Below are 16998 nucleotides of genomic sequence, written 5' to 3' on the forward strand. Positions count from 1 at the left end.
TTAAAAAATGCTAAGCAAGCATTTGAAAAATGTTAAATGTACATAGCGAAAAAGTTTCTAATGTATACTAAAAATGTATACAAAGAAATATAACATGTGTAAAAAAATCAATCATGTATTTAAAAAATATTAATCCAAGCATTTGAATTTTTTGAAAAACAAGTATTTAAAAATGTTAGACAAGCATTTAGAAATTGTTAGATGTGTATACAAAAATGTTGAGCATGTATTAAAAAATTAAACTTGTCTTTGCAAAATTTTAATCAAGCATATGAAAATTGTTAAACGTGTACAGAAAAAATATTGACCATATATTCAATGGTCCTCCATGGTTGGCGACGAGCGGCGGGAGGAAGAAAGAGAGATAGATGAAGAAGAATACGGGGTGAGTAGAAGAGATAACGGTGTTGACATTTTAAGCCACGTCATCTCTGACGAGTGGGCCATCCTTGTCATAATCGCGATCAATTTTAAAGCACTTGGTCATTTAGGGGTTTTGAAACAGCTGGCAACAAAGTTGGTAGTTATCAGCGAAAAAATAAAAGCAGTAGTTTTTTGGAACCTTAGCCCGAACTATAGTAGTTTTATGCTATTTACTCGAATTAAAGGGACTAATAGGAGGGATTTCTATCATATGGATGCATGTTTCCCTTATGTAAGTAGGGCACGGCGAGTCGATGAAGTCGAGCGAGCGCATGGGTCGGCCCAGTGCACGGGAGGCCACTGCCTCTTTTTCCATGTTTTTCATTTTTGTTATTGTTTTCATTTTCCATATATATATTGTTCATAAAACATTTAAAAAATGCTAAGCAAGCATTTGAAAAATGTTAAATGTACAAAGAGAAATCTTTTCTCATGTATACTAAAAATGTATAAAAAATATAAAAGTTTATCATGCATTTTAAAAATATTAATCAAACATTTGAATGTTTTGAAAACAAATATTTAAAAAATGTTAAACAGCCATTTAGAAATTTGAAAATGTGTATACAAAAATTTTAATCAAGCGTATAAAAAATATTGACCATATGTTCAAAAAATGTTTAATGTGTACATAAAAATCAAGCATTTCAAAAAATGTTGAATGTATATAGTAAAAATGTTGACCATATATTGAAAAAATGTTAAACTTGTATTTCAAAATTGTTAATCAAGGATTTGAAAAAAGAAAGCGTAAAATGTGTACATATAAAATGTTGACCCTGTATTAAGCATTGTTATCGGTTATTTAAAAAATTTGAAGCAAGCATTTGAAAATTGTTAATTGTATATTAAAAAAATATTGACCATGTATTCAGTAAATGTTAATCAATAAATCTTAATCTTATACTTGAAAAATATTAAACATGTATATTAAAAAATGTGTATTAGATATATACCGAAAATGTGTATAGAAAAACAATAAGAACCTGAGATAAATCAAAAGAAAACAAATGAAAAATGAGAAAGAAAAAAAAAGTGGAGAAAATAAAGGTTGTGACCTTCTAATTAAAACAAAAAAATCCCAACGATTTTTCTTTAACAAAGGTTGTGACCTTCTAATTAGACATGAACCCGATGGTGGACATGTGGCTAGCAGCGCAACGCTACAGCTAGGACGTCGTGGGATTGATTCCTGCGGGGCCCTTTTTCTCTAGTGTATTTATTTTAGTGCGAAATGGGCCGGCCCGAAACTATAGACGCGCTTCAGGCAAGACCGAAGGAAGATTCGCTATAAGCGAGATATAGCCTCTGCAATTTAAGTGAGAGCGTACAAAGGCAGAGAAAGAGAAGGAAAACAGTCGCGCGCTGGACTGCAGGCCCGTAAGGATGGAAGGGACAGGCCCGTAAGGATGGAAGGGAAGCAGGAAAGAAATAGAATTAGAAAGTGGTTGGGCTGCAGCCTGGAAAAGAGAAGAAAGAATTAAGAAACAAAGAAAATCGCAAAAACCCGAACCCTTCACAGCCCCAACAAAATCGCAAAAATCAACCGCGCCAATGCCCATGGCCCTATTGCGGTTGTGGCCACGACGCTCGCCGCACTTAATCCCAAGCACACTACGGCCCTTCCCATCGCGACAACTCCAACATCTTGGTAACCCTATCCTGACACCACAAATCACCACCGCGACGATAGCAATTGCGATGCCATGTCGACAACCTCTGGTTATCGTCGCCGCCATGTCAACTGCTTAACATCCATCGAACCCCACGGGGGAATGAACCCTACAGAAAACAGAGTAGAGGGGGTGGCAGAGCAGTATACGCCTTAGCCCAATGCTAGAGCCAATGAACTTGACTCCGAGCGGTCAAAGACGCTCGAATCGCCAGCGCAAACAAAAAAACCATATTGAATTACCTGCAGGGCACCCGTAAAAAAAAAAGAATTACCTGCGGGGAGGAGCGCGAGTCGTTCAGCCGACAGTTAGCGCAAACAATTTCTACGCTTCACATGGCGATCCTGGCGCCAAGATCCGTGTGATGCATCCGAGGGCGCAGAGCACGTTCACACAAGATCAGTATAGAACTATCGTCAGTTCTATAGTGTTCAGGACATCAGTCACTCAACTTGCCTTAGCTAGCAGCGCCCAGTTGCTTGGAAGAAACAACTGACGTTTTTACTTGACAATATACATTAGCAGAAAAAAGAACATCCACACTGACAAGATTTAGAACTAGTAGGATTAATTTAGGACACGAGACGAATTCTATGGTCAGAAAATTTGTATACAGCCGAACAGATAGCACTGCATTTCCATACACCACCCAGAACAATCGAACATTCGCTTCCCTTCGGTATTATCGTTAGTAAACATTGACCTCATATTATTTGGAAAAAACAATGACCTCATACAGCTTGAGAGAGGAATCACGAAGTTCCTGGCATGCCTAGATTTTTCATAGCAAGGAAGGATGCATTTCAAAGCTTCATCAGATGCTATCACATTATGTTCAATCAGGATAGTAACGACAAAGAAGGTAATGCAAACTGTGTGTAATACAAACAATACAAAGAAGATAACTGCAGCTCCCTCCACATTTTCACATTCGGGCTTGGGACCGGCAAAGGCAGTGTTAAACCAGAACAATACAAAACACAAATTATAGAAACACACCAATCATTCAAGCAAAGCATACAGGACACACAATCAAGCAAATGCAATATCAATGCAGCTCCCTCCACATTTTCACATCCGGGCTTGGGACCGGCAAAGGCAGTGTTACACCACAACAAACAAAACATACAACACCAATCATTCAAGCAAAGCATTCAAGACACACCATCAAGCAAAGCATACAACACACACCATCAAGCAAATGCAATACTAATTCAAACACACACACACACACACAGTCGGTCACATAGAGAGACAAGCATTCAGGACACACCATCAAGCAAAGCATTCAAGACACACCATCAAGCAAAGCATACAGCACAGACCATCAAGCAAATGCAATACTAATTCAAACACACACACACACAGTCGGTCACACAGAGAGTCACAGTCACAAACAGATTCAGTCACACACACAGTAGCAGTCACACAGAGTCAGTCACACATACACAGTCACAGTCACACACAGTGAGTCACACACACACAAAGGGCACAAACAGAAAGCTAATACTACAAGCAAGACCCATAATGTAAGTTGTTTGGCATGCAGTACCTTCCAGGAATAACTTTTGCTATTTCTGCTCATTTATTCCCAAATACCTGATGGCATTAATCAGTGCATGTTCCTCCTCAGTAGTCCAAGCATCCTTCCATATGTTTGGATTCAGATGATTATGCCACCTAAGATGTTTTGAATGAATTCAAAAATCAGCTTCATATTAACAACTATGATGTTTTGAATGAATTCAAAAATCAGCTTCATATTAACAACTGCATCACCTAGACCAAATGTGTTTCCCCCGATAGCAGCCACAACTTGATTGAAGAATAGAGCAGCCATCTGAAAAAAGAAGAACAAAATAGTTAGCACGGACTGCGAATAGAGAAAGAGATGCCAAGAAATAACAAGTTACTCAAGGCAATTACCTGTTCATTAGCAATCGGAGGAAGTCCACCAAAGTAAACACGCCGAGAATAACGAGTAACCTAAGAAAGGAGCAGTCAGACATATGCATCACAGAACAAGAAAAATCTCAAGCACAAAGAAAAAAAATCAAGCATACCTACTGTGTCATGGCAGTGGCTGCATAGCAAGTGGATCGATGCAAAGGAAAGAAAGAATTAGAAAGTAATAACAAAACATTGAATAATAAAGAAGCATAATAGATCACAGGTGGGTTCATTCTGCCATCACCAAATAAACTGCAAATCAGAGTGAATCTGGTCGCGTTGTGATGACAGAATGGACTATCCATGATTTGAGTACTAGCTACACTGAATCATAAAAGGAGCACATTAGTCACCTGTCCTAGAGCGGATAAATTGAACATGTTCGGAAACATTCCAGGATCAGCAGCAGGAAGTTCTGGTAGCTGACCTGCAATGCATCAATAGAGAATTGTTACCAGTGTGTTTACCTTGCACATAGGGGGGAAATGCATTTCAGCAAACCATATAAAAATAAAACAATCAAAAGAATACCTTGCAATGAGACTATTTTGTTAGTCCATACTTGTTTACAAGGTCAATTATTTTGTCATCCTCCTGTAGAAAAAATATCATAAATATAACTATAAAATGTGCAAGATGTTTTTTTTCTCAAGCAAAGTCAGGAGTGCAATGGCAAACCTCTTGAGTCCAACGACCTTCGATGAGTGCAGTGTTGAAGAACCTTCTGCCATGGATGTAAACATTGCACCTCTGTCCTATCTGGAAATAATTCAGCTGCATAGGTAGATACTGACAGAATATGTGAGCTCACCACACTTGAATATACAGAACGTCCAAAAGAGTATGGCATTACTATATAACTAGCTAAAATGTGTGATATGCATTCATAAGGTATTACCAGCCGTGAGATAAATATTGGAAGGAGTTAAATTCGAGAGGGATTACCATACAAACACAGACCAGGTTGATGGGCAATCCACGGCTTCAGTTCAAACACCAGAAGCACACCATCAGAACCGTAAAAAATCAGATTAGCCATCATGAAAACCTCCATCCACCGCTGGATTCTACATATACATCATTCTGAGCACAAACATCATACTTGTGGCAGGAAAATATACAACAATGCATTGAAGAGTGTCCAAAGGGCAATGATACTACCAACTACAGAGGTATGGAGTGCTTGCACAATGACACACAGTCACAGTCAACACACACATACACACAGTCACAGTCAGTCAACACACACACACACACACAGTCACAGTCAATACACAGTCAATCAAAGAACACACACACACAGAGACACACACACACACACAATGGAGCGCTTGCACACAAGAAACGGACAAAGAAATACACACACACAGTCAGTCACACACACAAACTGTCAGTCATAGTCAACACACACATACACACAGTCAATGTCAGTCAACACACACACACACACACATAGTCACAGTCAATACACAGTCAGTCAGACAACACACACACACACAGAGACACACATACACACACACAATGGAGCGCTTGCACACAAGAAACGGACAAAGAAATACACACACACAGTCAGTCACACACACAAACTGTCAGTCACACACACAGTCACGGTCACACACACAGTCACACAGACACAATGGAATGCTTGCACACAAGAAACAGACATAGATAGGATGAAACTAATCGAAGACATGAGCAAAAGTAAACCATTTGTTCAAGCTTGCCGTTCAGAACCTTCAACTCTGCATTATTTTAGTTCTTCGATTCCAAACCTCTCTCTGCATTACCCAACTACATGCTAGGAGGCCGCTACTGTTATATAAATGAAGTCAAGTGTAAGAGCGCAGAGAGCAAATTAGGATGTACCTTTTCTTTATCACCAAATTTCGGAATCTGCATGTACCAAAATTGTATTTTGTGTCACAAGATGAACCTGAGGAACTCACCAGGAAAATACTCAAATTAACAAATCAACTGAATCATGGAGAACATCATGGAGAAAAGTAGTCCGACAAATCCAAAGCAATTCAAGTATATATGTAGACAATCAGAGCTCATGTCCATGCAAAACTTTCCCTCCCATAAGGTGATAAATTTGCAAGCTGAAGATCAAAATTTGATTGCCTTAGTTGGTAAAACAGAAAGTGATAGGAACCCTGAGCAGTCCTTGGCATGCCAGTTTGTATGACCGTAGAGGCGAGCTAAAATTAGAATGATGAGTTGTTCAGATCAAGATGACCCTCAGAAGAGTCTTGGAATTGCCAAAATATTTCTGGTGCCATAGACATCTATCTTCTTTCTCAAAGAAATATTCCAATGATTCTTTATAGAATTACCTGTCCTGAAAAGAGTAACATACTTGTGAAGTGAACAAGGAAAACATGGCTAAAAAAGCATTTTGGGACTACATACATCAGCATAGCAAAATGTAAAAAGCATATTCCAATGATTCTTTATAGAAATTTCGGTCCTGGAAAGAGTAACATACTACTATCAGCATGAATACATAATCTTGTGAAGTGAACAAGGAAAACATTGCTAAATAAGCGTTTTGGGACTACAGACAGCAGCATCACAAAATGTAAAAACCATAAATATACCTGCGCTGTAAGCAAACCCAACCCATCAGTGTCCTTAGCAATGCAAGGAAGAGCAAATGTGACATTTGTCTATATCCTACCTGAAATACTTACAGAAGCATTATTCCAGTGATTGGACATCAGTAATACAAAAAAAGTATATGATATCCACATAAGACATAACGAAACACAGATATCACAAAAAATGTATTGTCAAACACCACGGTAAACATGATTATTATGATAAGAAAACTAAGGAACAAAAACAGGGAAAAGGGTGTTGTGATGAGTGAGTGAGATAAACAGGGAAAGGGGCATGGGATGCATTGGATGCCAAATCGGCCACGCAAAGGAGTGGAAGCCAAGCAAAGCCAAGCAAGTGAGTGTTACAAGAATCAATTTTTTCTGCTCAGCCTATCATCATCTATCAGCAAGAGAGAAGCCTGACCAGTGCACGTCTCCGGATCCCTGCCTGCTCGAAACGGCCTACATGGTTTGCATCCTTGAACACATCCCCACATATGGGGAGACGACATTGGAACACAAGCAAAGCATGAACAAGAAACCAATTGGACAGACCATATAATCAGTAACACAATCAGAATCACCCCATTTAAGCAGTCAAACACAGTCACATGCAGACAATGGAGCGTTTGCACACATGAAACAGACAAAGAAACATACATAGATAGGGGCACATCACACACACACACAGTCAGACACACACAATGGATCGCTTGCACACAAGAAACACACAAAGAAACATACATGATTATACATGATTATTATGATAAGAAAAAAAGGAACAAAAACATGGAAAAGGATGCTGTGATGAGTGAGTGAGATATATAAGATAGGCATGAGATGCATTGGATGCCAAATCGGCCACACAAAGGAGTGGAAGCCAAGCAAGTGAGTGTTACAAGAGTCAAACTATTCTGCTCAGCCTATCATCATCTATCAGCAGGAGAGAAGCCTAAATGGTTTGCATCCCTGAACACATCCCCATATATGGGGAGACGACATTGGAACACAAGCAAAGCATGAATAAGAAACCAATTGGACAGATCATATAAGCAGTAACACAATCAGAATCACCACATCCAAGCAGTTAAACACAGTCACACAGATAATGGAGCACTTGCACACATGAAACAGACAAAGAAACACACATAGATAGGCGCACATCACACACACAGTCAGACACATAGTCAGACACACACAATGGATCACTTGCACACAAGAAACACACAAAGAGACAGACATAGATAAGGGTACAAACAGAAAGCTAATACATGCAAGACCGAAGTAAGCTCGGAAAGCTATAAAGAAGTTCCAGAAACTGAATGAGTAAACTGGTTTCTGTAGAGGGGTGAGGGTAGTTCAGATCTTCATTCCTGAAAACAGGAAGCTAGTTAGATCATCATCACTACGGCACTACCCACAAGTTTGTAGGCACAGAGACACATGCTTATTCTTGTCACAAAGTCTAGGCAAAGCAAGAAAAGCATTATTTCAGTGACTGGACAGCAGTAATTGATATCATATCTCATGCATAATTGAGTTAGTGAACCTCAAAAGGGAACAAAGAACAGTAGAAATGTATTGTCAAACACCACAGTAAATGATTATGATAAGAAAAATTGACAGCATGAATGTTCATGCACACGCAAAAGAAATACCACTTACAAACAAAGCCTACTTGCGTTGAACATGAATTAAATTAAAAAATTAGCAGATTTGCACTATATTAGGTCACAACTAGGTTATAAACAAGCATAGCATAAAATCTATAAGCAATCCAAATCCTAGTCATGCCCAGGCTTCCCAAGTGCATGGCTTACATAGGGACAATTACAGAAGTCAGCATTCTTGATATTTGAACCAGTGAGTACAAAATTTGCTCCAAGTTGATGGCATAAAATTTAACAGGACAAACAAAAGGGACATGAGCAGCATTGATAGAAAACATGTGATGAAGGTGCTTTCACAGATAAATAAATTCTGGAAGTTATGCTCATAGCAGAATTATATGCGCATGTGTGCAATGACAAAATTCTGGAGTAATGCTATGCAATCAGAACGAAGTCTAAGGGGCTAGAAGCAATTCATCTAGTGTACTCCTATATGAAAATGGAAATAGCAACAGAAGGAATAAAAGAAGGAAACCTTGTCCTACAGTAGTAGCAGCAGGTGTTCAATTAGTCAAGCAGCAAGCCACATGATTTGCACTCTTTTAAAACTTTCTGCTATGCCTGCCTGCTCGAAATGGCACCCCTGAACACACATCAGCATATATGGGAACATAAACAGAGCATGATAGGAAGTAACCAACCAATTGGATTGGAAAGAACATAAATTAACACCCATCAGAACAAAATCACCCCTGCATCTGGCCTGACGAAAGTGAAACAAGCTAGCTGGTACAATCAGAATCGACATAGGAACCGGAGCATCTAGGCTAACACGAACAAGCTGGCCGTTTGAGATCAGACAACAACCGACGAACAACGCAGGAGCCTAGGAACCGATCTGAACTACCACGCCAAACTGACAATCGCTCTCCGTCTCTCCATCTCCGGCCCGTAATCCAACTTCAAAACCAAGACCCGACCGTTCCTGTAACGCTCGCGCTGACACGAACACGCTCAAACGCAGGATCCAAAGCGACTCTCAGATAACAGAAGCACACGCAGAAATTTCTGAATCGCAAACCAGACGGGAGACCCTCGACGAGACGGACCAAGAACACGCGGGCGCGTCGGGGCAACGGCGAGGACGAGCAAAAACGAAAACGGACGACGGCGAGGACGAGCAGAACCAAATCAGAGGCGAGCGACTCTAAACTGACGACGGCGGGGACGCGCAAAATCAACTCGGGAGCGACTCTAAAGCTGACGAACTGACAGAGCACGAGCAAACTCAAATCAGACGCGCTCCTAAACGAACGACGGCAAGAACGAGCAAAATCAAATCAGGCGGGGTTCTCTAGCTATCTAAACCGGCGACGGCGAGCAAAATCAAACGGGCAAATCGACCGGGGACAAGCAAAATCGAATCCGGACACGCGATTCTAGACGGGCAAATCGACCGAGGAGGGCGAGCAAGATGAAACCCGGCTCGAGGAGGGCAGACGCGCGGCGCGGACGAAGGGCGGAGGAGCAGCGGACCGGCCGGAGCGCTGCGGGGAGGTCGGAGGAGAGAGGCGCCGCCCGGACGAAGACGAGGAGGAGGAGCGGACCGGGCAGGGCGCGGCGAGGAGGCGAGAGGCGCGGCGCGGAGGAAGAGAGGAGGAGGAGCGGAGCGGGCCGGCCAAAGGGCGCGGCTTTATAGCCGGGGCAGAGGCGGTGGCGGCAGCGGCAGCCGGAGGCTTGTCCTTGGCCGAGGCGCGCGTGGCCTGGCGGCGGAATAAAAGGAAAGTGGAGCGGGCAGGGCAATTTCTTACCGTTGCGGTGCCCATCCACGCGCCGTGTCTTGGAAATGTTTTTTTTTTTGGTATTCTCAAAAAGAAATTGTTTTTTTAGTGCAGGCCTTGGCATGCCATACCATATTAGGCCATCTCAAACGCTGACCATGAAATGGATATGTATCCTTTTTTCTGACGAGAAAATGGAACACGGAGTCGGTCGTCCAACCATGCCCGCGTACATTTCAACCGTATTTAAACAAGCCGGATAAAATACATGCAAATTGAATAATTTTTATCTGAATCAGACGACTTTTTTTTACGTTTCTGGCATATTTCATTAAATAGAAGCGACCGGACCTAAACTTAGTGCAAATCTAAGGTGGCACACGTCCTCGCGAGTCCTTATTCTTCCCTTCCGTGCCCATGTCGGGCGGCCAGCTGAGCCACACGGAATGAAAGTGCGGCCGCCGATGAGCAAGAGTAGAACATGGGACACGGATCGGCTCACGGGAGTCGAGGCCTCGCCGCCTCACATGCCCTACCGCTCCTCATTGGAGTCTGCAGCCTGTCCGTCACCGGTTCACGTGAGATCGATGATGGACATGGACGGACATGCCTCGGCGTGGAATCGGTACCCTCGAAACTTTATTGGCAGCGCGAAGGGTGCGCAGCTGCCAACAGTCTCGTCTGTGATCGCTTGCGCTGCCTTCGCGTCCGACTGTGCCATGGCCGCGCGTTGCAGGTGGCACGAGCGCGCGCGACCTTGTACAAACACCCGTTGCTCGGTGATGAAGTTGGGGTTCTCCGCGGCCTTGTCCGCCCCGGTTTCCTCCTTCACGAGTTGGCCATAGATTTGGCCTTCCATTAGCCGATCCTACTTGAGGAGGGAGAAGTTGTAACCTGTTCCTCCTGCGCCTGCCAGAACCCTAACATCGACTGTGGCACCGGCTGCTGCTCCGCCATGGCATCCATGAAGTGCGCCTGCACATGCTCCATGGTCAAGCCGTCATGGAACAGGGCAGGCAGGGGACGCGACTCGTCGTCGGAGGCTGTCTCCATCGTCGAAGACCTCCGAGGAGTAGGCCGGCAGGCCGACCTCTATTGCCTCACACGGCAACCCTGTCAGCCGGCCTCAAGGCGGTCAGCTCGTGCTTATAATGCCCTGTCGAGCTCTCCACAAATGCACGTAGAGTCGCCCGTCCATGCGGAGTGGTCCCTCCGGGGGATGAAATCCGAATTGGTGTGGGTGTGTTTGTGTGTTATGTTGATGTCCCGTGTCCGAATCCTATGACTTGGTTGGTACTTCCATCATGCTCTGTTAGTCCCTAGTTATATGCTGGCAGTGATGTGACACCCATACCATGACCAGTCGGAAATCGAGCATCGTCACACGCAAAAGAATCCTTTAACAGATGGAAGAATTGCTAAAGTCCAGGTGCTGCTGCTGACTAATTGACCACATCCGCTCTATCTGACTGATATATTACTATATGTCCCAATTCCCATCTCAATCCGTTGTGATCTCTCTGTGCTAATTTTCTCCTGCCATTGTCTTCCATCTTCATTAAGGTCGTATAGTGTAGGTGGGATAGGCGTATCTACTAGAATACAAATACCAATTTCTCTACGCCCCTGTAGACTTGAACGTTCTCTGTATGACACGCTGATACTCACATTAATTATGACCTCTCATGCACCTACGATGCGCATATAATTCGCTATTGAGCAGAACTTCCACCGCAGAATTAAGAAGATTACTATCCCATTTTATTAAAACTCTGGTTCCTTTCCCAGAGTTCCCCGCTGGATGATGTTGAATGTAAAAATGTACCTCATCCATCATGAAATGCCCAATTGCTGATCTATAGTGCTAGCTCATAAGTGCGCCTAATGCCTCTCATTCCTGTTTATAATTTCCCTCAATAATGCCATCAACTTGGAGCAATATAATTAATTGTGTAATCCTCATAGCGCTCACTGTTTCAAATATCAAGATCCGCATAACACCCTCTTATAACCTTTGTCTCTTCCCTAATGCTAAGCGCTATTCTCACATAAAACCTGGGGCGATGACTAGCGAATCTTGTAAGAAAATTATGCCTTAACTAGAAATTTGAGCTATGCCTCCTGTTTGTAATATTTAGACTACTTGAAACTCTAAGTATATGACTCAGAATGACCTCCGGTCTAACTTTTAAGCCGTTTAATTCTGGCCCGAGATCAATCAAACGCAAAGTATACGCCTTGTGTTTGTAATGTATTTCGCTTTTGACCGTGTGCCGAATACCTATTAACATTCATGCTGTCGAATCTTTTCGTTAACTATAGAGTCATAATACCTGTGGAGACTCCTTTGACAAATAATTTCTACTGTTTCTTTTCCCTTTGAAGTTCACTAACTCAGATATATGCTATGATAATCAATGATTATCAATTACGCTGTCTATGTCTCCAACTCCTTAAATAATGCCCTTCTGTTGCTGCATCCTGAGACCCTTCAATAACCAATTTTGGACAATATAAGCAGTGTTCCTCTATCGAGCGCTACACACACACTGTGGCGTACTCCAATGATTAGTATATGGGCATAAGACCTATCTTTATTAATCTAGGCTTCCCTCCTTTCAAACGAGAGGATAAGATGGCCCTGAATACCTTCAATCCCGCTCTACAAGGAAAGCCAGTTACATCATAAGCATTCTGAACATTCTTATAGCTTCCTGAGCTTGACTTCGTGCTGTGAAGTGTACTTAAGCGCACTTTCAGTCATTACCGTAATCTAAGTGTGCGCATCATCTATGCTGCAATGTTCCCTAGTCGTTCTATAGTATTAGACTTCCATCGAGACCGTACCGATGCATAATTGCCACTGGAGTCCATGTTGGGGCCTTAAGTTGTTCTGACACCCATATCTTGAACTCCAGCCCCTATTCCCGTAGTTGATTGGGCGCCCATACGCCCAATAGTGATGTTTCTATATCCTAGTGCATGTGCACTCTCTATGGCCCATTTAGTTATTTTCAATAATTATTTAACTGGAATTCTTTTTTTGCTCCTACTAATTATGCGTTATTGACTGTCTAATTTATAATAAACCTCTGTTGCTGTTCATGTATGGTTATTCTGATTTGGTTAGCTTTGGCTAATAAATTTGGTATTAGCATGCTGTATCCCTACAATTCCAATATCTTTCTTTTGTGTAAAATCGATAGCTTTTTGGCTAATAATCTCAATTTTTCTGGTCACACCCTACTAATTATGGGATTTTGTAATACAATGTAATAAACAAAACACTTAGGCTTACACAACTGACTTATTAGGATTAATAGTTCTGTATTAGTCTATCACGAATTCAGTTTTAGCTGCTATGTAATCACATGCACGTCCTCCTAGCGTCCACTCATTCTTGTGTCTCGAAAGTGTGCCGATTGGCAATCCAATGCATCTTCTATGCCTATCTCATTCGATATCTCTACTCGACCTCTAATCTATCACAGCTCCTTTCCCAGTAATCTCTTGTCCTCCTCGATCATTAAATTAATTCAGTTATAGATCATTCGTTATTTACTAATTCTGTCCGTGTTTTCTTGATCCGTGTCAGACGCGAAATCCCGACTTGTGAAACTAATTGCTTGAAATCCTAACCCACATTATGAGGAGTAAAAGTGAAACGAGGCCTCCGTATTGCTATTTGTATTTTCTTACGCTCTTTGCGTCTGTCCGTTAGTTACAATACCTGTAAGGTGTTGCAAAACCCGCTCCATTGATCTGCACTGTTTATCGCTTTCCTCAGTCATGTGTGATTTAGTCGCTTCGTGTAAATATCCGATACACTCCCATATCATCTTGTTTTGTCTGAGTAATCGACTGAACTGTCCAACTATGGTATCCTTAGTTCACCCACTTTTCCTGTCTATCTCCTCCATGTCTCCTCAACCATATAAGAGGGTACTGTGTTCATGCACCTGACAAATACCACATGCCGTTAGCCGTATCCATACTCAGAGGCAGGCAGGTCCCCACGTCGAGACGGCAGCTACATGTTCCTAAACCTACTCTCTCTCTATTGAGCAGGCTGATAGACGTGCACTAGTCATTTATCTCTCCTGCTGATAGATGATGATAGGCTGAGCAGAAAAGTTTGATTCTTGTAACACTCACTTGCTTGGCTTCCACTCCTTTGCGTGGCCGGTTTGGCATCCAATGCATCCCAAGCCCTTTTCCCTGTTTATCTCACTCAGTCATCACAGCACCCTTTTCCCTGTTTTTGTTCCTTTTTTTTCTTATCTTAATAATCATGTATACCGTGGTGTTTGACAATACATTTTTTGTGATACGTTATGTCTTATGTGGATATCATATTCTTTTTTGTATTACTGCTGTCCATTCACTGGAATAATGCTTTTCTAAGTATTTCAGGTAGGATATAGACAAATGTCACATTTGCTCTTCCTTGTGTTGCTAAGGACACTGATGGGCGGGGTTTGCTTACAGCACATGTATATTTATGTTTTCTACATTTTGTGATGTTGTTGTCTGTAGTCCCAAAACACTTATTTAGCCATGTTCCTTCTTCTCACTTCACAATCAATGTATTCATGCTGATAGTATGTTGGACTCTTTCCTAAGTGTACTCGGACTAATTCTGATAGTATGCTGATAGTAAAGAAGATTTACTTCTCTATTGCGAACCATGCAATTAGTTTAACCTTATTCATAGGTCTAAGAATATAAGTATCTTCAAATATAAAACGAATTAATAGACCGCATATATCACGTTTGTTCACTACACCAAGGTTATGTTGACTCTTGTGTGTTCAGCCGACTATGTTATCCGATTCTGAGTAAAAGAATGTCGAATATCGTAATGTAGGAAAGTTCTTGAGAAAGATATAAAGATGTACATATACACTCAGAAGATATTTTTGGCATATGTCGTCAAGAACGTCTAATTCTTGTCAGATTCACTCTTTATTGCGAATTAACACTTCTACATGTCGAAAAGAAGTTATATGGCCCATCTACCAAGAAGCGAAAACTATTATCAATTACCGCATGCCCAATCGACAAAAGAGCTAAGAGTTTCCAGAACCTTCCCCTTAGGGGAACAACAGAGCTTTCCTATTCACTTTATTCCCTAGTGTATCTGGATCCACACCACCTTAAGACTCCACAAATCAAGAGCACTCAATAAACGTCGTCAGCAGCCAAGGTTATCAACCTGGTAACTGAGTTCCGAGAGAAGAGAGGTTTCAATGGGTTATGGCAAAAGTGTTTTCAGGTTGCATATCCTCCTCGGCCAAAGGAGGATGGATCCGTACCGCAAGTCATAGTCTTGTGGAAGTGTAATTTGTTGGATTACTGGTTATGCCGTGAGTGATGCCAATAAGCACGTGGCAGCCTGAATTGAGATTGAATCTGACATATATACTTGAATCTTTGGATTTTTTCGGAGTGTTACTACTTTATACTCCCAAAAATGTTCTCCATATTCACGGGATGATAGCCTTATTGGGGAGATATTCTTGCACTGCGTTATAGTTCGCAAGGGGCTTACCTGCAAGTCTACAACCTAATCGAAATGGTGAAGCAATTAAAGCCCTCAACCTTGTTACCTGTATATGCTTGTCGCACACAAAACCTAAATTTTTTTTATCAAATGTATCATTTAGATCTGTAACTTTTTGTGAAAAAAAAGTACATCCAATTTGCTCTCTGCGCTCTTACACTTGACTTCATTTATATAACAGTAGCGGCCTCCTAGCATGTAGTTGGGTAATGCAGAGAGAGGTTTGGAATCGAAGAACTAAAATAATGCAGAGTTGAAGGTTCTGAACGGCAAGCTTGAACAAATGGTTTACTTTTGCTCATGTCTTCGATTAGTTTCATCCTATCTATGTCTGTTTCTTGTGTGCAAGCATTCCATTGTGTCTGTGTGACTGTGTGTGTGACCGTGACTGTGTGTGTGACTGACAGTTTGTGTGTGTGACTGACTGTGTGTGTGTATTTCTTTGTCCGTTTCTTGTGTGCAAGCGCTCCATTGTGTGTGTGTGTGTGTCTCTGTGTGTGTGTGTTTTTGACTGACTGTGTATTGACTGTGACTGTGTGTGTGTGTGTGTGTTGACTGACTTGACTGTGTGTATGTGTGTGTTGACTATGACTGACAGTTTGTGTGTGTGACTGACTGTGTGTGTGTATTTCTTTGTCCGTTTCTTGTGTGCAAGCGCTCCATTGTGTGTGTGTGTGTGTCTCTGTGTGTGTGTGTTCTTTGATTGACTGTGTATTGACTGTGACTGTGTGTGTGTGTGTGTGTTGACTGACTGTGACTGTGTGTATGTGTGTGTTGACTGTGACTGTGTGTCATTGTGCAAGCACTCCATACCTCTGTAGTTGGTAGTATCATTGCCCTTTGGACACTCTTCAATGCATTGTTGTATATTTTCCTGCCACAAGTATGATGTTTGTGCTCAGAATGATGTATATGTAGAATCCAGCGGTGGATGGAGGTTTTCATGATGGCTAATCTGATTTTTTACGGTTCTTATGGTGTGCTTCTTGTGTTTGAACTGAAGCCGTGGATTGCCCATCAACCTGGTCTGTGTTTGTATGGTAATCCCTCTCGAATTTAACTCCTTTCAATATTTATCTCACGGCTGGTAATACCTTATGAATGCATATCACACATTTTAGCTAGTTATATAGTAATGCCATACTCTTTTGGATGTTCTATATATTCAAGTGTGGTGAGCTCACATATTCTGTCAGTATCTACCTATGCAGCTGAATTATTTCCAGATAGGACAGAGGTGCAATGTTTACATCCATGGCAGAAGGTTCTTCAACACTGCACTCATCAAAGGTCCTTGGACTCAAGAGGTTTGCCATTGCACTCCTGACTTTGCTTGAGAAAAAAAACATCTTGCACATTTTATAGTTATATTTATGATATTTTTTCTACAGGAAG

The 16998-nt window shown here is 41.8% G+C and overlaps 1 long non-coding RNA gene across 1 annotated transcript; it reads right to left on the reverse strand.

Moving 5' to 3' along the window:
* Positions 1-3238: 3238 nt before the first annotated feature.
* On the reverse strand, positions 3239-10018 carry LOC125525514. Its single transcript, XR_007291333.1, has 9 exons — positions 6647-10018; positions 4992-6387; positions 4725-4820; positions 4578-4640; positions 4400-4473; positions 4160-4179; positions 4023-4082; positions 3876-3936; positions 3239-3776 (listed from the first exon to the last, which is right to left on the reverse strand). It is a non-coding gene; the product is annotated as an uncharacterized LOC125525514 (long non-coding RNA).
* Positions 10019-16998: the final 6980 nt, after the last annotated feature.

Source organism: Triticum urartu, chromosome 7, assembly GCF_003073215.2.
Source record: "Triticum urartu cultivar G1812 chromosome 7, Tu2.1, whole genome shotgun sequence".
In the NCBI taxonomy this organism is placed as follows: Eukaryota; Viridiplantae; Streptophyta; class Magnoliopsida; order Poales; family Poaceae; genus Triticum; species Triticum urartu.